Source organism: Lissotriton vulgaris, chromosome 5 (genome assembly GCF_964263255.1).
Source record: "Lissotriton vulgaris chromosome 5, aLisVul1.2, whole genome shotgun sequence".
Classification (NCBI taxonomy): domain Eukaryota; kingdom Metazoa; phylum Chordata; class Amphibia; order Caudata; family Salamandridae; genus Lissotriton; species Lissotriton vulgaris.
Window position 1 is genome coordinate 316,843,135 of NC_141693.1, and position 24,106 is coordinate 316,867,240.

The following is a 24,106-nucleotide window of genomic DNA, read 5'->3' on the forward strand; positions in this document are numbered from 1 at the left end:
TTCGCTAAAAGAATGCTCGGCAGTGACGTTGAAGGAAGAGTTGGCACGCTTGAATATAGGATAATATACATGCAAAAGCACACTAACAGCAATAATCATAAGACTTAGGAAAAACATTATCAATAAAGTCACAATGCAGTGGCTGCGAAGAGATTTGCAATATTCACGTTTCTTGAGCTGTTTCTGTCTATCTCTCTCTCTGTTGGGGTCTAGGGGATACATGTCAGAAAACACGTTCAACCGATTCACCTAGGGGAGGACTTAAACAATTAAACTGTCTGACTTGCTAGACCTCAATTTCATTTTATATTCTTGTTGTGGAGTTTTCTCTATCAGGGGAAGTTTAGAGTCACTAGAATCTGGACAGTCCTTAGAGGGGGAGGGTGAGTCAGTCTCTGGCAATGCACAAAATTTCTTCACGTGACTGGAGTGCAGCCACCCTTTCCTGCCCTCGACTTTGACTGCTGTCCGGGTGGTGAGAAGAACCAACTTCGGCGCCTGCCAGCGGGGCTCCAGCGGGCTCCTCCTGTCGAAATTTCTAATAAGTACAGTATCTCCTGGAACGACGTCGTGCGGTTTCACCTCGGTGTTGTCGGGAAAGGCTGCAGCGACCTGTGAACGACATGATTGTAGTGCAGACATCAAGGAGGCAAGGTAATCTGTCAACATATTACAATCGACATCAGTGATCTTTCTAGGCAAAGGCGTCCCCCACATATTCGGTGGTCTACCGAAGACCACCTCATACGGGGATAGCCCTGTTCTGGAATGGGCTACCATCCTCATGTAAAAAAGGGCGACTGGCAAAGCTACGATCCAGTCGACACCCTTCTCCTTACAGATTTTTGCTAGACGAGTTTTCAGGGTCTGATTGTGTCTCTCTACGAGACCTGCTGCTTCAGGATGTCGGACACAGTGGAACTTCCATTGGTAGCCCAGCAGGAGTGATACCTGCTTCATGAGCTCGGACGAGAATGGCTGACTGTTGTCTGAGTATACAACACGGGGCAAACCATATCGGAACAGAAGGCCTCGGAAACTTGACACTGGACTGGACTCGACTGGACTCGACTCGTGACGTAAGCACTTCGGAACTTCGGAACTGGTGGGCCTCCGGATACCTCGGACTTTGCTCTCTCAGCTAGGCTCTGGTCGGGATCCTCCGCACTCCTCACTGCCTCGTCTGGGTGTCGATCGCAGCCTCAGTCACCTCCGTTGGCCTGAGGGAGATACAGGAAATCCTGCGGGTACGCGTAGTTGTCCGTCAGCGCTGGGGCAGGGGGCCAGGCCTGCAACGCACCGCCGGCGCGTGAGGTGGGGGAGGGGTCCCTATTCGGGCGCCAATTATGTGGTAAATTTTAATTACCTATACGGATTTTATGCGGCAAAGTTCAATAAGAATAACTCAGTCAAAATAAGAGGGCAGAATCCGTGGTATCTGAGGTTTAAAAGTGGGTTTTATTCCTTAAAAAGGAATTGGTATTGGTTCGAACCAAGGTACAGTACAGGAGCCCATCACCACGAGGGATCAGGGTAGGAATTGGAATGAACATGTACAATGATTTATTAACATGAAACCATATATATAGTCATTTCATACAGTAGCATTGAATGCAGAAGGCGTAACAGCTGAGTGAAACGAGATAAGAACAGAAATACGTAACAGAAGGCGTGCACTAGGGCGTACACGGAGGTGTGTGCTGGAAACGTCACATAAAGGTGTCATGAGTGGGTGGATCCCTAGAAGAATCCTGCAGAGTCAGCAAAAACATGTGGAAGAGATGCGCGCGCAGCAGCATGACGTATGATTGACGTGTAACTGGAGGGTGAAGGGGACTTGACATTTAGCCCTTCCTGAGGAGACAGAAGTCTGGGATGTCAGAACAACCTAATCCCAAATCATATCTAATATCTTGTGTTTGAGGAACTGTATTATCTAGAAGAAAAGGTCTCTCGGGCAGAGGTTATTTTATACTGACTGCTAGTGCGTGCATATGCGACTACGTGTCTACATGAGATGTGAGGGGCCATGGGCCTACCATGGTAACGGAAACTATGAATTACTTGCATGGAGACAGTGAGGCCGGGCCCTTCGCTCTGCAGCTGGGAAGGATGTTTACCTGAACTACTAGACAGGAATGTATTTTTCGAGGAGCGGAGCAGATAACTTGAAGGTTGAATACAGTCTTGGCAGGCAAGGCTGGCCGAGCCTGGCACAGCTCGCCGCGCAGGGAGTAAGTCAAGGGTCAGGAAGCAGCAGGCTGCGACTTTTAGAGGCAGAAGGGAGAAAAAGGCTCGATGGCAGAAATCAGGGCCTAACTCGCCAGAGCTAGAAATCATGAAAGTGTACCACATAAAGACGTTGGCAAGGCACACTTAGGAACTGAATATCGGACCCATTCATGGTGCATCTGAAAGAGGACATGTTAACGTTGGACGCAAATGTATTTGCGTCTTCATAACTGGTTGTGGAGGGAACTTACATGTACTGGAAGCATGTACATGGAGCCGTTGGGGTCTACGATAGGGGACACAATTGACCATAAAATTTATATTACCTCAGTTTCCACAAAATCGTAAGGACCACAGATTGTGTGGCAAAAACGGGTGGGAGTGATCGTCAGTCGGGACAAGTAACGTCCTGACGTACATTGTCATCACACTGTACAGAGGAGTGTGCTCATAAAGATCAGCAGCCCACCTAAGGTGCCAGGATGGGAGGAGTTCAAGTAGTGCGGTGGCAGCTTGCAGAGTCAGAGGGACCCGTGCTTGCAACTAGGGGACCTGTGCTAGCTTGCACTCCAGAGTGTGTGGTTTCCGAGTAGTGCTTGGGGACCTGAGATGGGGGCTGTGACTGCCTTCGACCTCCTCATTGGGAGTACGATAGTGTTTGACATTGTGGCCTCCATCCAAGGTCACTGGCTCACTCTCCCTGGACCAACACAACAAAGTACTTTGTTGTGGAGAACATCGTGAGGGGGCAAGACGGGTTTCGTTGTTTCTTGTGGGTACCTACGGCAGGCTGTCAGGAGCTAGAGCAGCTCACACCTCTGCTGGGGGGGAAAATTTCTCCAAACTTGGAAGTGTGTAATTTTTCTGGGTCACAATCTTTTGTCTATAGGGGCATAGCAATCCCGCACTCATGCTGGTGGCGCTGGGAGCCTGGAGGCCTAATCTGGATAAACAAAACTAAGCAACTGTTTCTTTCCGTTTTAAGTGGTTCCCACAACCTAATCAACGTGGCACCTGCAGGGGCAATGTGTGTCGTTGGCTGGTGTAGTTGAGAGACTGAGGGGCTGGGTCACAAGGCGTAGTCAAAGACCTGTGATTGCCTAACCATTGCAACGGTTGGGGGTATGTGATATTGGGTAATGTTACATTGGATGAATACCTCTGATTAGGGCATATATTTTCATGCCGTTCTGCTGCTAATGGAAAAGTACGACAATTGCATATAACTGCAAAGTGCATATACAATGAGTATCTAGTTTTGATGTATTTGTAATGCAAAGACCAGTGTTTTATACATATGGTGTGAAGTCTTTTTATGGCTACGCAGTGTGTTGAGAGAGAGGTGTTATGCCAATACTTTACACTTGGGTCCCAAGGATGAGCCTGACTGCTTGGTGCCAAGCTACCCAAAGGTGAGTACAGGTTATCGGACACGTGTATCGTACTCTTCCTATTCGTGCAGTGGATTCTGACTGGCTTCTATGCATCCCAGCTAGCCGGAACCCACTGGGTCTAACAATTACATTTTAGTAAGTTGCACAAGATTATTCTAATCATTTCATCCTTAATGGGACTGCAGAAAACATTAACTGTGAAAACATTTTCCAGAATTTTATTCTAGAAGATTATTTTGATTCCTTCACCATTTAATGTATAGCAGGATATTACTCATTTTACTTTCCCTGCACTCGACTGAAGAAGCTGACTGTTCATATTACTTCCCCTGGTTTACATTAAAGAATGACATTTCTATGACTGCTTTAATCTAAATTGGATTAGAGAATTACTCTGGTTGCGTTCATTTACTGGATTGTATGGCAAGAATATTGATGAAGTGATTCTACCCTACATTACATCTCAGAAGGAGATTACACTGATTACTCCAACTACTTTGCCTTCACTGGAACACAGAATGAAATTATTTTCATTGCTTTCACATATGGTATATAATTAAGCAGGTGTTTGCACAGATAACTTCACTTTGCATAACACCACACAAAATTACTCTGACTAAGTAATCTCAAATTCAATTACAGGAGATTACTGATTATTTTATCCCAAAATAGATAACATAAAACTAATTTAATTATGTTATTGTGCACTGCATTTTACCTTAGTTGCCTTACCATGCATTAAGAAGACCACTTTACCCTGCATTTCAGTTCACAGAAAGATTACTGTGCTCATTGTACCCATTTCTAGATTAGAAAAGGTGCTTGCCCTATTGTTTTACTCTGCATGACCCTGCATTAGAGCACAGAAGGGCATTACTCTCACTACTGCATTCTGCATTTGAATATGGGAGGAGAGTATGTTGCTATTTACTGGATTTTGAAAAGAGATTACTTTGATCACTAATGCTGCATTTAATTACAAGAGTAAATTAGTTTAATTCCTTTACTCTTTGCAGCACATCATAAGGGGATTACTCTGGCCACTTTACAGTTTAAAGTAGTTTACTTTATTTTCTGTTCTCTGCATTTTGTTTACAGTTATAGAAAACATAAGTATTTTAACATTTGCAGGATTATAGGAGGCTATTTTAGCAGACTACTTCATCATGCATCTAATTATAGAAGAATATTACACTAGTAAACCAACCTGCAAAAGATACAGGCAGATAAGATACATGCACAAGCATATTTTACACTACATATTACAGCACAGGCAGTATTAATGCAATCTTTTATCACATACTACATGTACATCATGAAATGGATAGCATCAGTATAGTTCCTCTTATCTATAGCACAGGTGAAGCATAGTCCACAGATAAACAAGCTCCCCTCATACACAAGGTACTGTACTAGCAACAGAAATGCTAGCTTATTTTACATACAAAATAAAAGCAAAATCAATACTGTTGGACCTGACATCACTGGCATGTTTCCCCCGAATTTTTTGCCCCAAGCCTCCTGTTTTTGCGGACTTTTTTTTCTCGCCTTAGGGCTCGGCACACTTTACCCATGCTAACCGAAGCTAAAGTGTGTGTGCTCTCTCCTTTAACTATGGTAACATTGGCTTATAACCAATTAGCACTTTTCATTTACTTTTCCCTAGTAAAGTGGTACTACATGTTCCAAGGGCATGTAAATTAAATGCTACTAGTGGGCCTGTAGCACTGAGGGCCATATGTAGGTAAATTGGAAATACTGATTCCTAATTACCGAATGTTACCGAATCGGTATTCCCAATGTACGTAATAATTCGGTAAACATTACTGAATCGGTAAAAATTGGTAAAAATATACAGATTCGGCAATACCGATCGGAGTTTCCAAATCGGTAAATACTGAATCGGTAAATACCGAATCGGAAATTCAAATACACAGCAATTGAGGAATCAGCCAATCCTGTGCAACCCCCACCCCTCCCAACCAGGAAGTGGCCACACCCAGGCAGGTGCATTTAATCAGAATCTTCTGGAGAGGCTGGGAATGCAGAGGAGAGCAACAGAGCCATTGCCTGAACCTACTCTGAAAACTTTCACAATGGCCAGCCAGGACACAGAAGGTGGGGAAAGGAAGAGAACGCTCAAATTTAGCCAGGAGGAACTGCAGGTCCTTGTGGAGGAGGTAGTCAAGCACCGCAAAAAGCTTTTTGGTAAACAGTCCCTGCAAGTGGCAAAATCAGAGAAACGCAAGATCTGGCTTGGAATCCAGTCCCAGGTTGATGCAATTGGAGTGACCCCCCGGGACATTGATGTGCTGAAAAAGCGTTGGTATGACCTCTGGATCATCACCAAGAGGAAGCTGGCTGAACACAAAAAACAAGCCAGCCTGACGGGAGGAGGAAGGAACAGGGCACCTGCCCTGACTGAACTCGAGAGACTGGTGGAGTCAACAATAGAGCCAGATAGCGTCTGTGGAATTGGAGATGCAGACAGCTCTACCAGAGCAGCTTCAAAACAAGGTAAGAAGCATGCACAGCATTCTGACCCCCCTTCCCCTATCCCAAATCCTAAATTGGGCTGTGTGAATCCCACTCCAGTACAGGTTTTAATTCAGACCAGCAATGCATTATGGGAGATGTAGTCAGTGAAACCCCTATCATGTCAGGAATAGTACTGGACAACAAGGCATGTGACAAACATCAGCAATAAGCAGGCAGAGGACAATGAGATAGTGTTGCAGAAATGTATTTTAATTGTAGCAATGCAGGGCTGCAGGTACACTGAGCTAATGTACAATTTCTGTCTACAGGCGAGACCTCGTGCAGGACTGTGCAGGACAAGGGAGAGAGGGCACCCCAGAGGGAAACCACAGAGAAGGCCACAACAAGTTCAGGCCACACAACACCACCAAAGCCAGCCTCACCACCACAGCCAGCCTCACCAACATCAACACCAACTGCAGTGGTGAGACCAAGAAGGCATGCTGTTGCCAGACTGCTGGATTTTGAATCCTCCTAAGACTCCGGGGGGGGTGGGGGGGGGGAACTCCTACTGTGCCTCAGGATGGCAGCAATGCTGGTTTGGTGGCGACGACTGAAGGAGCACACACAGGAGCCAGATGCCGCTACAGGGCTCGTGTGAAAAGTCCACCTCCACAGGATGAGAGCCATGGTGTATTTGGCGGGCTGGAGGCAACCATGGTCAAGGTGCAGCGCCTACAAGGGAAGGAAATACTGTCAGTACAACGACAAATGAGGCGCCTCATTGATAACATGGCCAACATTGACAAGGGCATCAACTCAATGGCATAGGGAATGAAGGAGATGGCGCATAGGGAATGAAGGAGATGGCAGCGGGCATGCGAGACATGTCCCAGTCTGTGATGCTGCTGTGCAGTAAAATCGATGAGGACAGAGTTACAAAGCGCAGGGAGAGGCAGAAAATTGGGAAACATACTAAGGCAGTGAACCGGCTGGCAACTGCCACTACACTACTATGCAGGCGCTCCGTGGCCATGCAGGATGGGCAGGCGCACTGCAGCACTGATGTTTCTAGGGGACTGGTAAAGTTCACCACTGCTCTGGAAGTGCTGCTTACGAGTCACTCTGCCACCACTGGTGCTGGCGCAGTTCCAGTCAGCAAAGACACAACCGGTCGGAGCAGCATAACCCCCCCTGTGACACCCACATGGAGGAGCAGCAGTCGGCATGGGGCCGCCACTGGTACCACAGCCAGTGAGGTAAGTCAATCAATACCATCCAGCATTGTTGTGCATGGGCACAGATGGTGATGCAGCCCACACTTTCAGGACAGTTTTGGGTGAAGTAACCCATTACATCCTACTATGGAGGTGACAAATTGGAGATTTGGTTGTGGCGCAGTGGCCAGAAAATAAAGTACGTCATTACATACAACAACTGGCTATGTCTCCTTACTTACTTAAAAATAGTTGTATGTGATCTCTGCCCGTCTCTATCTCCCATCTGTTGCTGGTGGCACTTCTGTTGCATTGGGCTCTGGCTGTGGAAATTCATCATCATGGTCCTCATAATCAGTTAATTCCACTTCTGTACCTTTCTTTGTGGCAACGTTGTGCAGCATTGCACAAGTTGCAATGATTTTGCAGCAGATGATGGGTGTGTACTGACGTGCACCTCCGCTTTTGTGGAGGCAGCGAAGCCTGCTTTTCAATAGTCCAAAGGTGCGCTTCACAACGTTACGAGTTGATTTGTGTGCCACATTGTATCGTCTCTCACTCGGGGTTGATGGGTTTAGGTCGGGGGTGGGGATAAATGACCGCACGGCATATGCACTATCGCCTAGGTGTGAAAGACAATGCAATTAGTCACATATATCAATACACATTCATCTGCAGTTAGTATAAGTGAGTGTCACAGTGATTTACCTAGCAGGTATCCTTCCCCAAATTCTCCCGCAGCCAGGCGTGTGTAGATCCCACTGTTCTGGAAGATGTATGAATCGTGGGTGCTCCCAGGAAATTTTGCCACAATGTCAGTGATTATGTTGGCAGCATCGCAGATTACCTGCACATTTATGGAGTGGGTGGACTTTCTGTTCCTGTAGATATACTCAGTGGCTGCTGGTGGGCAGATTGGAATGTGTGGTGTGCCACCAATACAGCCTATGACATGCGGGAACTTTGCCATCTGGTAAAAGTCTGTCTTGGTTTTCAGCAGTTCTGCTTTTCTGTTTGGGAAGCTGATGTAGTGATGCATTCTCTGCATCATGGCATCCAGGAACTTTCTGAAGAAACGGGACAGGCAAATCTGAGACACCGCGCCTACCGCAGCTATTACCCCCTGGTAACTGCCAGATGCAAGGAGATGTAGGCTACAGAGCACCTGCACATGTGGTGGTATGGCGTGCGCCCTTGGTGTTGGGTGGTCAAGGAGTGAGTGCAGGTCCCTAATCAAGTCTAAGATGGTGTGGGGGTGTAGCCTGTACCTTTCATGGATCTCAGCCTCAGTCTGTTTGAAGAGTGTGATGCCCTGTCTGTAAATAAGCTCCTCCCGTCTCCAGATCCTCACTCCTGCTGCCTGTAGACGTAGTCACCTTGCAATCACATAGAAAGCCGCCATAGTGATCACAGTGTTGCATTTTGGGATTGCTTATATACCATGTGGCTGATTACCACCTGCTCTTAGTCAGTGTTAATTACCGACTCTAAAATACCGATTTACATGAAATTCGGTATTACCGAATTTACCTACATCTCTTTTCTACTTTTTACCGTTTCTTATTTACCGATTCAGTAAATAATGAATCGGTATTTACCGATTATATTTACCGAATCCTTATTTTTGGACTCCTACATCTCAATAGCCGAAATACCGGTCGGTAACGGGAAATTTACCGATTTTCGCCGTTACCGACCGGTATTAAGCTACCTACATATGGGCCTGATTGTGCCAATCACTTGAGTAGTTCCATTAAACATGTCTCAGGACTGCCATTGAAGCCTGTGTCAGCAGTTTTAATATGCTATTTCAACGTGGAAAAATACATCTTTTACCAGGCCCAAACCCTCCTATTTAATACGTATACGTCACCCAGGGTAGGCCCTGAACAGCTCAGAGAGCAGGGTGAAGGGTATTTAAAAATGTGAGCATGAGATTTTAAGTTTTACATGTCCTGGTAGTGAAAACTCCTAAATTTGTTTTTCACAACTGCAAGGCCTACCTCTCCCCTAGGATAACATTTGGCTACCTTATTATATTTAATAAGTGATAACTTTCAATTGGGAGCAGCCAGATAGGTTGAGTTTGGTGTCCATGGAACTGGGAATTAAAACCCTCTGTAATGGTAAAGTCAGATTTTAAATCACAATTCTGAAAATGCCACTTTTAGAAAGTTGGCATTTTCTTGTCCAAACAATTTGGTGCCTGCAGACTGTATCCTGGGGCACCTGACCAGGTGTAGCTGGCAGTTGGTCTTTGCACATTACTCTCAGACAAAGAGACAAAGGTACAGTACGTGTTAGCAGGATAGGCCCCACTGACTTAATAAGGGGGAGGTGTTACCTACCACACTGGCACATCACAAAGGGTCTGCCTGAGCACTCTCACAAAGCATTTGACACTGGTCTTTTGTGTCCCTCAGACAAGCTGGGGCCAGGCCAGCAAGACAAGAAATTCTAAGCACCTCTGGGGGGTCGAAACCTCTAGAAGCTTCTTCTACGTCAAAGTGGGCTCTAGGTATGAATATTGGTACTCAGACCCCAACTCTTCAGTGCACTCTGCCAGCCTCACTGTGGTCACAGCAGAACTGATGCTTCACCTCCCAAAACGTCCTTGTTGGAGCCACTGTGTGATGCATCGCCTCACCAAACTCCACATCAGGATTGCTGCCTGATGCACAGGACTTCACATCATCACCTGCAGCCTTCCAGGATCCACCCCTGTGCAACGATGCAGGTCTTTGTATCACAAGCTCATTGTCGATGACATCCTCGATGATGGATCTGGACTCCGCATCGCAAGCCCCGCCGTTTCTTCATAACTACCCAGTGTACGATGCATCTTCTATGCAGGACTTCGCATTGCAAGCCCATCATCAATGGCATTCTCTACGATGACCCAGGACCTTCCATCGCAGCCGCAAAGGTCCTAGGAACCACCGATGTGAGACGTATTTTCAATGTGGTGCATCGCTACGTAACCAGGATTTAAGGTGTTCTTATGCAGTGGGCCTAATTGGGCACCATAGCCAGCCCACGCTCCATCAGAAAAAACTTGTGACATTATCCCGGCCCGGTGCGACCAGATAACCACAGTTGGTGGTATGTGCATTTTTGGTGCTATTTTCACTTACATTTTTGAAATTGCTAATCTCTGATTCAATTTATTGGACTTTTGTTGCTTTGGTCTTAAATTATTTATAGCATTTTTCTGTATTTTTCTAAATTGGTGTAGGTTTTTTCTTGTATTTTGTTTTCATTATATTACTGTTTTAAGTGCTGCATAAATACTTTGCTACTTTGATAACTGAGCCTGACTGTTTTGTACCAAGAAACCAGAGGGCTAAGCACAGGTTAATTTGGGTTTACTTGTATTTCACCCTGACAGAGATTGTGGTTGCTGCCTGAGTAGGGTTCCCCCCCCCTCAACCAGTAAGGATAAGTTGCTTTCCTGTAATGCTAGTTCTCTTCCAGGGGAATCCTCATCAAAGTCATAAGCGTTAGAATATTCCTGCCTATGTGCGTATATATATATATATATATATATATATATATATATATATATATATATATATATATATATATACGCTCGTTTGCCATGTCCCAAACTTTGAGCTGCACTCGAACAACGACCAAGATGGCCATAACATTATAAGTATAAGCAGGCTGAAGTTGACAGTTACCGATCCAACAGCTCCAGACGGGATAAGCCTGACGTGTTTCAAAGGTGTATCCTTCTTCTTCAGAGGCACTCGCTTTAGTAGATACGTGCTCCGGTCTCCGTCCTAAACGCCATTTATACGCCCCCCAGATGGGCTGGTCCAATTCCCCAATGCATTTTGGATTCTGGAGTCCCGGTATTAAAATCCACTGATGGTGCACTGATGGTGCACTCATTTCTGTCTGTTGCATTCAAGCCCTCAGATGCGTCACCATCAACCGTGTCTGCTTTAAATCCCTGGTCAAAGTTCCACGTGAACGGCTCGGCATATTTTCTGCCGTGTGGCCCCCTCTCTTAGCGTAGTGGTGCTGATCGACGGCTGGGCCGACGCCTAAAATGTACGCTCATTTGACATGTCCTCAAACTTTAAGCTGCACTCGAACAACGACCAAGATGGCAAGTCTTTTAATCAAGGGTATAAGCAGGCTGAAGTTGACAGTTACCGATCACACAGCTACAGACGCGATAAGCCTGATGCATATATATATATATATATATATATATATATATTTATATATATATATATATATATATATTAACGCTCCCCAGTCAAAGATGACAAAATCAGCACTCGCAGTAGGTTAAACCCGCTAAAGTTTATTGCACAAAGTATAGAACAAACGCGTTTCAGCACTTGCCTTCGTCAGTGTCAGCTGGCGACAGCGAGGCGGAAGTTCATAAAGGCAATCATAATCAAAATAAAAAACGGACCAAAGTCCAAATCATGAGTGCCATCTTACAATGGTGAAATTAACTCAAAACAAATTTACAACAAACTAATTAAAGCAATACAGATCGCTGTTGGAAACAATAATTATGATGTTTAAATATAACAATACATTAATAAATAATCCTGTATTTCATATTCCGCCCTGGATGGGCAAATAAATCAAGATTATTGGTTTTGTGTCTAAAAAACAGTATTCATGAACCAACATTCTCCATATTGCACATACATTCATTATATCCTGTGGTAGAGGGTTAAAAAAGTCTGAAATTATCAAAACCCATGACCCCCTGGGCTAGGTAACTTCGGCATTTCGGTGCCCCAGCATAGCCTCACTATCCAAGGGTCAGGATCCACTTTCGTTTTCTCCCTACCAGGTCGGGTTCGCCCGAGAACACTAACTTTGTCATTACTAGCTACCATAGACTTTGTCCCGCATCACGCGTGAGAGTGCACACTCTGCACCCGAGTCCCCTGGGTCTCCTAGAAGTAATCTGAAGATTCTATAGTCAAGATCTAGCGATTCCAAAGCCTATTAGTACTGTACATACTGCATATGTCCTCCCATCCACCCCCCGTCCCGGTCTCCTCTACAGACTCTCTTATCAGGTACTCTTCTGATTTCCTACACTCGCTTCGCCCACAGGATCACTACCAATGTTTAGATAGCGGCTGGCCCTACCCAGAAGGACCTTTCTCGTGTCGTGAGTGCGGTTTCCAAACCTCTCTCAATACAATCATACCCGGGCATTCTTCCACTCCTAAAGCCACACATAAAGGCTGGAAAAGTTTCCTGCTTAATGTTCGATCCCTTCCACGTCACTGCATTGAAATATGGGACACCATTCGCTGCCATCAACCGGAAATATGTTTCCTAACGGAAACCTGGCTAAAGCCCCACACTATCCCATCTGTTATGACAGGAATCCCCACAGGATATAAAATCCTGAGGCAAGACCGCCCGATAAAAACTGGTGGCGGCACTGCCATAATACATAAAGACAGTCTCCGTATCACCATATTAGAACAAGCTCTACTTCCCTCTATGGAAATTATGATTTTCAAAATAAATACTAGTAACAAACACCACTGGAAGGGCGCTTTAGTCTACCGCCCCCCTGGCACCGACACTAGTTTTACCCTGGTTCTCACTGAAATTCTTGCTCCTCACATGAAAGCTAAAGAACATTTCATCCTACTTGGTGACTTTAATATCCATGCAGATACACCAGAGGATCCTGATACCAAGCTCCTACTGGAGGACCTTGCTTTACTTGGCCTACACCTACGAAATAGTGGTCCCACTCATAGAGGTGGCCATACCTTAGACCTCATTTTCACTAATGATCCTTCAATTTACTGTCATCCCCCCAAATCAGTATACTGGTCTGACCACAGCATGCTGGAATTTTCCTTCATGCAACTAACCAAACCTTCCGAACCCTCTGCTACCAGGAGCATTAAACGTAGACCATGGCATAAGATATCCCCGGAAGCATTCGTAGAAACATGGAAAACACCAACCTTTTCCGAGTCTGATAACCCAGACTCGGCCTTGGCCAAACTTAACAACTCCCTCCTCGACACAATAAACCTCTTAGCCCCTCAAAAATTGGTCAAATTACCTACGACTAATAACAAAAAAGAAATCTGGTACACTGAAGCTCTAAAAACTGAAAAACAAAAGTGTAGAAAGCTAGAGAAACAATGGAGGAAGAACCACTCCAGTGAAAGCAAAGAGCTCTACCAACAAGCTGCCTCCTCCTATTACAATAACATAAAAAAGGCAAGGAAAACTAGCTTACAGTCCCAAATAGATGAAGCTGACAATTCTACCAGAGAACTTTATAAAATTCTAAGAAGCTTCACAAATCCCACAGCTTGCGAAAGTCCTGATACTTTTTCGCAGGATCTGTGCAACAAAATATCTCTATACTTCGAGGATAAAATTGATATCATCTACAATAAAATACTGGCCAAACATCCCAATAATACAGAGACGGTTGACGTTCCCTGTTCACAAACCAATTCTGAAACTTTCACTGAGATTCCTGAAATTTCTAAGGACGAGATAAAATCTTTACTAAATACCACTAAAACTGGGTCCCCCCTTGATCTCCTCCCCCCCAGAGTGATGAACATGCTCTGCACTGACCTCTGCCCCTCTATCCAAAAAGTTTTGAACCTTTCTTATACAGAAGGTAAACTCCCCCAGCAATGGAAAGAGGCAGTGGTGAATCCTATTCGGAAAAATGCCACCTCCCCATGGACAGAGCTCTCTAACCTCCGTCCCATCTCTTTGTTGCCCCTCCTGAGTAAACTGGCCGAAAAGCATGTTAACATCCACTTGTCCAGGTTCATAGAGGCGACAGGGGGCCTGGACCACTCCCAATCTGGGTTCAGGCCCAACTACAGCACCGAATCTGCTCTCCTCTCCGTGACCGATAACATCAAGATGTCACAGGATAGAGGAGGCTCAATGATTCTGGTGCTGTTAGACCTGTCGGCCGCATTTGATACTGTGTCCCATAAGATCCTCATGAGCCGTTTACAGGGAGTGGGCATAGGAGGTCAAGCCCTCTCTTGGCTGGAGAGTTTTCTGTCCGGGCGCTCACAATCTGTCAGCCTGGGACCATACCGCTCCTCTTCCAGGATGCTCACGAAGGGGGTGCCACAGGGCTCATGCCTAAGCCCCACATTGTTTAATGTGTACGTGGCCCCCCTTGCTGAGATTGTGAGAAAATATGGATTCACCCCGGTGTCCTATGCCGACGACACCCAACTTCTTTACCCTTTCCATTCCTTCAACTCCAACGTTAGGGACAACTTCGCGGAAGGCATGAGGGCCATCTCCAACTGGATGGCCGCCAACCGCCTCCAATGCAACGTTGGAAAAACGGAGCTAATGCTTTTTGGAAAAGCATCCTTACTATGGTCCCCTGACTGGTGGCCCCTTGACTTGGGACCAGCCCCCACCCCAAAACTAACAGTAAAAAATCTGGGGGTGAAGCTGGACCAAAATCTCACCTTGAAGGAACATGTGAACGCAGTCGCTGGGGCATGCTTTCACACCATCGGTCTGTTAAGAAGAGTCTTCCCCTACCTTTCAGACAACTATAGAAAGACCCTAGTGCAGACTATGGTGATAAGCAAAATTGACTACTGCAACGGACTCCTTATCCAAGCCAACGAGAGCGCTATTAATCGCCTCCAGGTAGTCCAAAATACAGCAGCAAGACTGGTTCTGAATGCCCCCCCCAGAACCCCCTCTAAACCCCTGCTGCGAGAACTGCATTGGCTGCCAATACGACAACGCACCAAGTTCAAGATCTGTTGCATTGTCCACAAATGCTTGTTCGGGAAAGGCCCTTACTATCTGTCCCAAAAGCTACCCTTCTATAAACCTGACAGAGCCTTGCGGTCTAGCAACCAACTGCTACTTAAAACCCCTCTTGTCAAAAAAACCAGACAAGGTGGCAGAGCCTTTTCTCTGGTAGGGCCCAAGCTCTGGAATAATCTCCCAATTGGCCTAAGACAAACCCTTAATCATTCCTCTTTCAGGAAGAAACTAAAAACCGTCCTATTCCAGGAAGAATAAACATTCCAAACATCAGTCTACAACCTTCAATCTCTGGTCTACAGCAGCCATTCCATCCTGCGAGCAAAGCGCAGAGATACCTCGCAAGGGGTCGATTCTTGCGCTATACAAGAATATAAAATAAAATAAATGATAAAGCTCTTAATGGGCAAACGGTGAAACTCAAATCAATAATAATTCATTCCCAATCCACCATCATTCCTAAATAAATTGTGATAATCAAATTTGTCTCAAAGGGTCCATTAAACCAACTACCAACTGAATTTCTTCAACGCATTTTTAGAAAAAAAGGATATATTCTCAGGCATAGACACAGCTCCCCACATTTTGTTTCTTATCCTTTAGGTGTGATATTAGCTCTTCCCCTGCATTTAGACCTCCTGGATATTTAGTTTGGAGGTCTATAATATATCTTGACTCCAGTCGTCTTAACTTCCGCTTGAAGTCCCCACCTCTTACATCTTGTGGGATACAGTCTAAGCTGAAGAAGCTAAGTAAGGTTCTGTCGCTATTGTGGTGAGAGGCGAAATGTCGGGCCATCGGATAGTTCTCATCCTTGTTCGCGATGGCCCGTTGGTGCTCTAAGATTCTCAACTTGACTGCCTTCATAGTGCTTCCTACGTACCGAAGTCCGCAGGGACACTTCAGGCAGTACACTACAAATGTAGTTGAGCAAGTTATAAATTTGCCAATCCAGATCTTCGAATCCTTATGAGGCACCTGCTATGAAAGCACCCTCTGACTGGTACTGCAGGCCTTGCATTTCCCACATGGGTATGACCCATACATGGCGTGCAGTTCTCCTTTAGATCTTTCTTTGGACAAATGGCTTTTGACCAACCTGTCCTTCAATGATCTTGTCTTCCTGAACGTGATCATAGGATGATCCTGTAGGTCTTTGCCAATTACGGCGTCAGATTTGAGGATACCCCAGTTTCTGGACATAATGGCTCTCACCCTATTCGCTGCCACTGAATAGTTGGTTATTAGTCTAATTATGCCATTGCCACCTTTCGTGGTTCCGCCCCTTCTTTCCGTCAGGAGTGTCTGCCTGTCAGTAGCTTTCGCCTTTCCTTTAGCTTGTTGGAGTGCTATTTTAGAATAGCCGCGTGATTTAAAGCGTTTCACGCTTTTCTCTGCAGCCTCCTCAAAGTCTTTTTCCAGAGAACTGTTACGTTTTATTCTCAACAGTTCCCCGTAGGGGATGCTTTTCACAAGGGATGCTGGGTGACTACTTCGTCCATGTAGAACGGAATTCCCTGCCGTCTCCTTTCTATAGAGCACAGTCTGAATTACGCCTGAATCAACAAAAACCCTCAAATCCAGAAAGCTAACCTCTTTCCTGCTCATACTATGGGTGAATTTCAGGTTCAAATCATTTGTATTTAGGGCCGCTATATAGTCTTCTGCCGAGGATTCCGATCCCCTCCAAATGAGGAAGAGATCATTGATGTATCTCCTCCAGCAAATCACCCTATCGACCCATTCTGCCTTGTCATCCGCCCAGGCCACCTGCTTCTCCCACTATATATATATATATATATATATATATATATATATATATATATTCACCAAACAAAGTTCCCTTTGAGAAGATGCCACACACAAAGCGACTTTAAACTCCTTTAATTCTGAGGCATAGGTAAGTCCAGTTCTCCCTTTCCCCATCAGAGTACAAGCCATACGCGTTTCAGACTTCAAACAGTCCTTGTTCACTGGCAATAACAGAGACGGCAAGCGTTTGTATATATACCACGGCAAAAGATGCTCTATGTACATGCAAATTTCCTTTAATAAGCCTCTTACAAGGCTCAAGTATTTCAGTAATTAGAAAAACCAGAGAGCATTAGGTTCAAAACACAGCCTATTGAAGAGAAAATTACAGGTGAATGCAAAGGCATTATTAGCCAAGAGGCTGCATTAAAAGCATAACAAGTGAGTATGGGCACCCTACCTTTGAGACCTCCAGGACCTCCTGTAACTCATCATGCCCCAAAGGTGACAGGTCAGTTCTTTTTTTTTTTACGGTGATATGAATAAACAGAACACAGATATGTATGAACTGCTCCATGTAAGACTCATCTGGGGAGGTGGGAGGGTTGCTTATGACTATGATAAGGATTCCACTGGAAGAGAACTAGGATTATCGTTCGCTTCCAGGGGTTCCTCATTAATAGTAATAAGCATTAGAATAGAGTAGCAAACCCATCCCACACCCCTGAGGACAAGTAAAGAATAATTAAAAGCAGGAGTCATCATCATCACTGAAATAGATTTCTTAAGAAGGCATGCGCTACTTGGGTGTCTGCCTTAGTGTTGGAATCTAGACGGTAGCGGTGCTGCATATTTTGGAGATGGGGCCATTTCTTAGCAGGGCTGCTGTTGCCACCTTGCTCCTTTTAGAGTGGGTTTTGTGTCTGGAGAGTAACTGTTTGTTGGCTTACTGATAAGTTAGCAGGATACAGGAAACCATCCATCTAAGAATTGACTTTTTAGAGGATGCAAGGCCTGCCTACATAGGGCCATAATTAACAAACAGATGGTCAGATTGTCTAATGGTTTTGGTCTTGTCCAAATAGAATTTCAAAACTCTTTTGAGACCCAAAGAGTGTAATGCTCTTTCGGCTGGTGTAGAAGGCTTTGGAAAGAATGCAGGGAGAGAAATAGTTTGGTCACTGTGGAAATTGGACACTACTTTGGGGGGGAAACTCGGATGAGTCTTAATCACCACCCTGTTAGCATGGAGCACTATGTAAGGCTTTTTGGTGCAGAGGGACTGACTCTCACTGACCCTGCATGCTGAAGTGATAGCTACCACAAAAGCTCCTTTCCAGGTAAGGTGCTGTCAGTTTGACTTATGTATGGGTTCTAACGGGAAGCCCATGAGTTTTGAAAGAGCGAATGTGCATTGTTATCCCGCAGGGAATCACAACGCTGTAGTTACAACGACCACGCTGTGATTCTGCATACCATTACTCTGCAAGTTGGAACAACGACTTGCGGAGGGGGCGCTTGATGTTGGAATAGTATAATTTACTATTCCAACTCCAATCTGTGCGGACACTAGGGAAGGTGTTGGATTTTTAATCCAACACCCCCACACCCCCCCTCCGCAAGTCGTTGTTCAGACTTGCGGAGTAATGGTATGCAGAATCACAACGCGGTCGTTGTAACGACCGCATTGTTATTCCCTGCCGGGAAAACGTTTTGTGGTAAACATTGTTTACCCTTTCAGCTCACAAGGGGGAGAAGGTGACTGTAATGGTGGGAACACCTTCTTCCATCTCTCTATGAAATCCTTCACACAGGAGTCTGGTTGAAGGACCTTTGTGTAGAGGACTTTCTATAAGCAAATACGGCTGCAAGATGTACCTTAATGGATGAGAATTGCAGGCCAGATTTTGCTAAATAGAGAAGGTAAGATAATATTACATCATCCTGCCCTCAAATTGGATGGAAATCTTTTTGAACACACCACATGTAAAATCGCTTCCACTTGAACGTGTAAGAGTACCTGGTTGAGGGCCTCGTGGACTCCTGAAGAATGCCCATGCCCTCCTGATAAAGGTCTCAGTATCCATACTGCAGAAATTCAGGAACCATGCTGTCAAGCTCAGCGAGGGAAGGTTGGGGTGGAAAATCTTCCCTCTGAGCTTGTAGAGGAGATCTGGTCTGGATTGGAGCCTCCTGTGTGGTCTTTTAGACCAGCGGAGGAGATTCGGGTACCACCACTGGTGAGGTTATTCTGGAGCTATTAGCATCATTCTAGTCCTGGCTGGGTACAGCTTGTTGATGACTGACTGTATCAATGGAATGGGAGGAAACATGCACAGAAATGTCCTGGACTAGTCGATCCAAATGGAATTCCCATTTGTTCCTAGTCAGTGAACCTGGATACGAAGGCTGGGTACTTTTTGTTTGTTACGTCTGCAAACAGGTTAATCTGCATATGCCCTCATTTTAGAAAAATGTACTGCACAACATCGTCGTGCAGAATCCAGTTGTGCATTTCGGTGAAGTTTTGGCTGAGAGAGTTCGCTTGTGTGTTGTGGACTTCTGGTAAGTGAATCGCCGAAATTGTCGGCTTTCTCACTATGCGCCAATTCCAGAAGGCCTACGCTTCCAGGAAAATGGGGCGAGAGCGAGTGTCCCCATTTTTGTTTAGATGGTGAATCTTGGTCATGTTGTCTGTTTAGACCAGGAGCGCATTGGTTTGGATGAAGGGATAAAAGGACTTTAGGGCTAGATGGACAGCCCGCAGCTCCGGGATGTTGATATGGTATAATTGCTCCTTGGCAGACCACAGGCCATGTATCTATAGGGTACCCGTGTGAGCCCCCCAACCCTGAACAGAGACATCTGTTATGAGCATTTGTGTCTGAGTGTCCTGGTGAAACGGGACACTTAAGAGTGGATTTTTCCATTGAGACCACCACAGTAGTGAACTCTTTGCTGCTTACGACAAGGTGAGCCTGATGTCCCACAGGTCTGTGCATTGATTCCATTGATCCTCCAGAGTCAATTGGAGTGGCCTCATGTGCAGTCTGGTTTTGGGGACCAGGAATATGCATGAGGCCATTGACCTCAGTAGTGAAGCTATCTGTCTGGCTGATGGGTGCAGTTTGTGTAAGAGGTTGGAACACTGCTGAGGAATTGAGTATAGTCTCTCCTCTGAAGGACACACTTTTGCAATTTTTTTGTCCATAATCACACCAAGGTAATGTAGTCTTTGAGTTGAATCTCGATGAATTTCTTAGCATTGACTTGGATATCTAACTATTGTAGGGACTTGATACAATCATGGTAATGTTTCCTTGTTTGCTCTGGAGAAAAGCTTTTCACCAGACAGTCATCTAGGTATGCGTAGATGAATATGCTTTTCTTTCTTAAGGCTGCTGCTATGATGGCCATGAACTTGAGAAAGTGCAAGGAGCTGATTTCAGGCCGAATGGCAGCACCTTATACTGGTAATGTTTGGATGCCACTTTGAACCTCAGAAACTTCAGATGCTTCCTGGCGAATGGGATGTGGAAGTAGGCACTCTGGAGGTAGATGGAACACATCCACTCCCTCTGGTGGAGCTGGGGGTTTATCTGGTGGTGAGGAAACATTCTGAATTTTTCCTTTCTTATGTATTTGTTTATGAGGCGTAAGTCCAGAATGAGTCTGTATTCTCCTTTGGGGCCTTTTTTTCTTACTAGGAAATACCGAGAATACACTCCCATTCCCCTCTGAGGGGGAGGAACCGCCTCTATGGCCTCTTCGTGAAATAGATTGAAGATTTTGTTCTGTGGAATCCTTTGCTGATGGCTAGAGGTTTTTTTATGGTTGAATTTGCAGAGGTGAGGATTTAAAGCGCAGTTTGTACCCATTCTCTACAATATTCAGCACCCAGTTGTCGATGGGGATGTTGCACCACTTGTTCGCTGATACTTCCCCCAACTGTAGTGGGTAGCAGCAACAGGGGAAACAACACCTCATTATTTCCTGGTGTCTTGGAGGAAGCTAGTGGTTGTCTATTACCTCCTTGTTCACAAATTGATCTGCAGGGTTAGTAGTAAGATTTGGCTTGTTGGTGTTATTTTTGGCATTGGATCCAATGAGGAATTAGAACCCTCTGATTGTAAGAATGCCTGGTATAAGGCCTGTACTGTCGTCATAACTCCTTCTGTTTTTCTAGGCCGACTGCCTTGAGTGTATCCAACTCGGTTTTAATTTTTGTCATCTCATCATCTGTGTGGGAGTCAAACAATTAATTACCGGTGAAAGATAGATTGAGGATGTATTTCTGGGCCTCTGGCCTGTAAGATAAAGCCATGATGAACGTCGGGCACATATACCAAGGTAATGGCCATGCGCCCCAAGGTCAGTGACATCTGCCGCCTCACAAATTACTTGGTTAGCAACCGAATGTCCCTCTTGCAGGATCTCTTCAAAGTCCTGTCTATCCTCCTTATGAGACTTTTCTGTGAACTTGGCCAATAAGCCTCATAGAGATCTATTGTACCAACCTAATGACGCTTGTGCACTAGATACCTTCATAAAAGAGGTGGAAGTGCAGCACATGTTTCTGCCCAAGGAATCTATTTGCTTGCTGTCCTTGTACGGTGGGATGGATGATGAAGATGGAGAATGTCTTGTTGGTGGTGGCTATGAAAAACCGAGACTGGCAGGGGATCAGTTCTCAGAAATAAAGTGTCCTGATCTAGAGCCTTATACTGATTTAAAATTCTTGCAGGAGCCACTCGAAGGGAGGCTGGGGTAAAACAAAATGTCCATGACTGGCTGGAGCAGACCTGGAACCAGGAACCTGCAGGAGGTCCTATGATGTCAGGTCTCAAAATTGAAGAATGAGGTTGTTGCAGGCCCTGGAATATCCATATTCTGCTTGAGAGCCCGTCTATTACTTCAGGGAATGTATTTAGGTAATCTATTGCAGATACTCTCACTGGTGGAGTGTCCATAAGAGTAGTCCCTATTAGATGATCTGGTGGATGTATATCATATAGGGTATCTATGTGCTCAGGGCGTGAGCAAGACCTTCAAGCTCTCCCTGCAGATGTAGGGGATCTTGCCCTGTGCCTGGATCTGCTTTTTGTTCATGACCATGTTTTGTGGTGATGAGTGGTTTCTCTAGGTACCCTGGATCTTGTTGGGGACTGACTTCTGCTAAGCAGGCTAGAGGAGTCTCCAGGGGTAGCTTTGGTGACAGTGTCCTGAATGGAGACCCTGGATGTGAATAGGTCAGTGAGTATTGCGAATCCAGACTCTGTGGCACAGGCCAGTTATGGACTCTCTCCAGCCAACGTGGGGAAAGATGAATAGGTGTCTGCTGAATCTTTGGATGTTGGGGAGTTGTTTTTCCCTGTGTAGAGAAATCGGAATAAGCTCCTGAAGATGTATCTGAACCCCTTTCATGCTGCACAAGGTCGCACACATGGAAAAAACTAAAGCGAGGAGAAATAATACATTTCTCCTCATTTCCCTGGTCTTAATTTGGTGCTGCCTCCTATGTATGCTGCACTTGAACATAGGGGCAGCGTCAAAATCAATGGGTGTTGCGGTGGAACACCCACGCAACACCCACTGCTCACCCCTTTCACGCTAAGCATAGTGTGAAAGGGAGCCTTATTTACAAGGCAGTGTTAAGCCACATTAAGTGGTTTAACACTGCCTTGTAAATAAGGCTAAGCCCCAATCGCCACCACAACGTTGATGAAAGTGACTTTCTGGTGGTGGTGATAGAGTCTTGTACATATGGTCCCAAATTTCCCAAAAATGCAAGTTACCTTCTTACACTGCTGTGGCGTAGGTCTAGGACATAGACAGCAGAAGTGAAATGTGTCCTGGGTCAGCACAGGCAACAAATAGGCACGTTTAATGCACACACTTGCACAAACACGAGTCAAGCCGTCAACAATTTTATTTTTATCTCTCACTGCCTAACTTTTGCAGAGCTTTGTGCTTCAATGTGAAATCTGTCAATAAGGTGCATGACCGTTTGTTCCCAAGGCAAAGAGAGATTTTTAAATAAATTGCATTGGCATTTTCACTTCTCACTCAATATCTTTAATCAGTTGTACAAATGTATTAAAATAATTTTGTAAAAGATCCTAAATAAATTTTTCGTAAACAATAGTCTAAATACTATTATGTTGATTATGGGTTTATATTTAAATATTGAAAACCTAGATTTCTGACGCTATATTCGAAAGAATGTTTTTCTTTTCTTCCATGTGAATTGTCCCTGTGGCTCCGCTTTAAGACAACAGCATGAAAATAGTTACTTAGTTCAAAATATTAAGCCAGTCAACCCCAGGTTGGCATCAGTGCGTGTACAACTAGTGTACCCTGCTTTCAACCATAGCAAATGCAGCATGGCGCACAGTTTGAATGTCGTGGCAGAATGTAGAGCATGCAGTATCTGCATCGCCTAGGTCCCTCTTTTTAATACTAGCACAACAGTTTGAGCCAGTAGGCTGCAGCAGAAAAAAGCATTGGCAAAGCCAGTCGGTCAGGCGTTGGCTGCAAACATTTTAGTTTTTCAATGCCTATTTAGTTTTGTCAAGGTTTTTGTAAGACTCTATGGGGCATCTATACAAAAAATTGGCGGAGCGCGGTGTTACGCCAAAATTGGTAGCTATGTGGTCAGACAGTTTCAAAATGCAGGGATGCGCCGTATTCACAAGAATGTGGCACACCCCTCCATTACCCATAGCACTGGCACTAAATAAGCTGCCCAGCGCCTCTGCAGGCACTTTAGCGCCAATTTTTCTAGAGTGCCTGCGCTGCAGGGGCAATTGTTTATGTGCAGGAAGGGACCTATTCCTGCACATAAACAATCTATACAGGTGATGTGCTCTATCTATGTGTGCTGCAGAAGGCAGCACATTTGGAAAGAGCAAAATAAGAGGAGAAATAAAAAAATTCTCCTCTTATCACCTGCTTAGGACCATGTACTCCCTGGCGGTATTTTTGGCACTGCCCCGTACCTTATTAATATGGGGCAGCGTCAAAAAGCAATGGGTGTTGCAAGGGAACACCCACTGCAACACCCATTGAACGCCCCTTTCATGCTAAGTCCTGCGTGAATAGGGGCATTATTTACAAAGCAGTGTGAAGACACGTTCAGTGGCTTAAACCACCCAATAAATAAAGCGGAGGACTTAACGCCACCAGAATGTCGGAAAAAGTCAAAAGGCATTAGCTAAAAGAAAAAAATATTTTTGTCTCACAAAG

The 24,106-nt window shown here is 45.1% G+C and overlaps 1 protein-coding gene across 2 annotated transcripts in view; it reads right to left on the reverse strand.

Moving 5' to 3' along the window:
• MMEL1 (membrane metalloendopeptidase like 1) overlaps positions 1 to 24,106 on the reverse strand; it is a 1,016,153-nt gene that overhangs the window by 73,253 nt on the left and 918,794 nt on the right. The gene's annotated exons all lie outside the window — the stretch shown is intronic.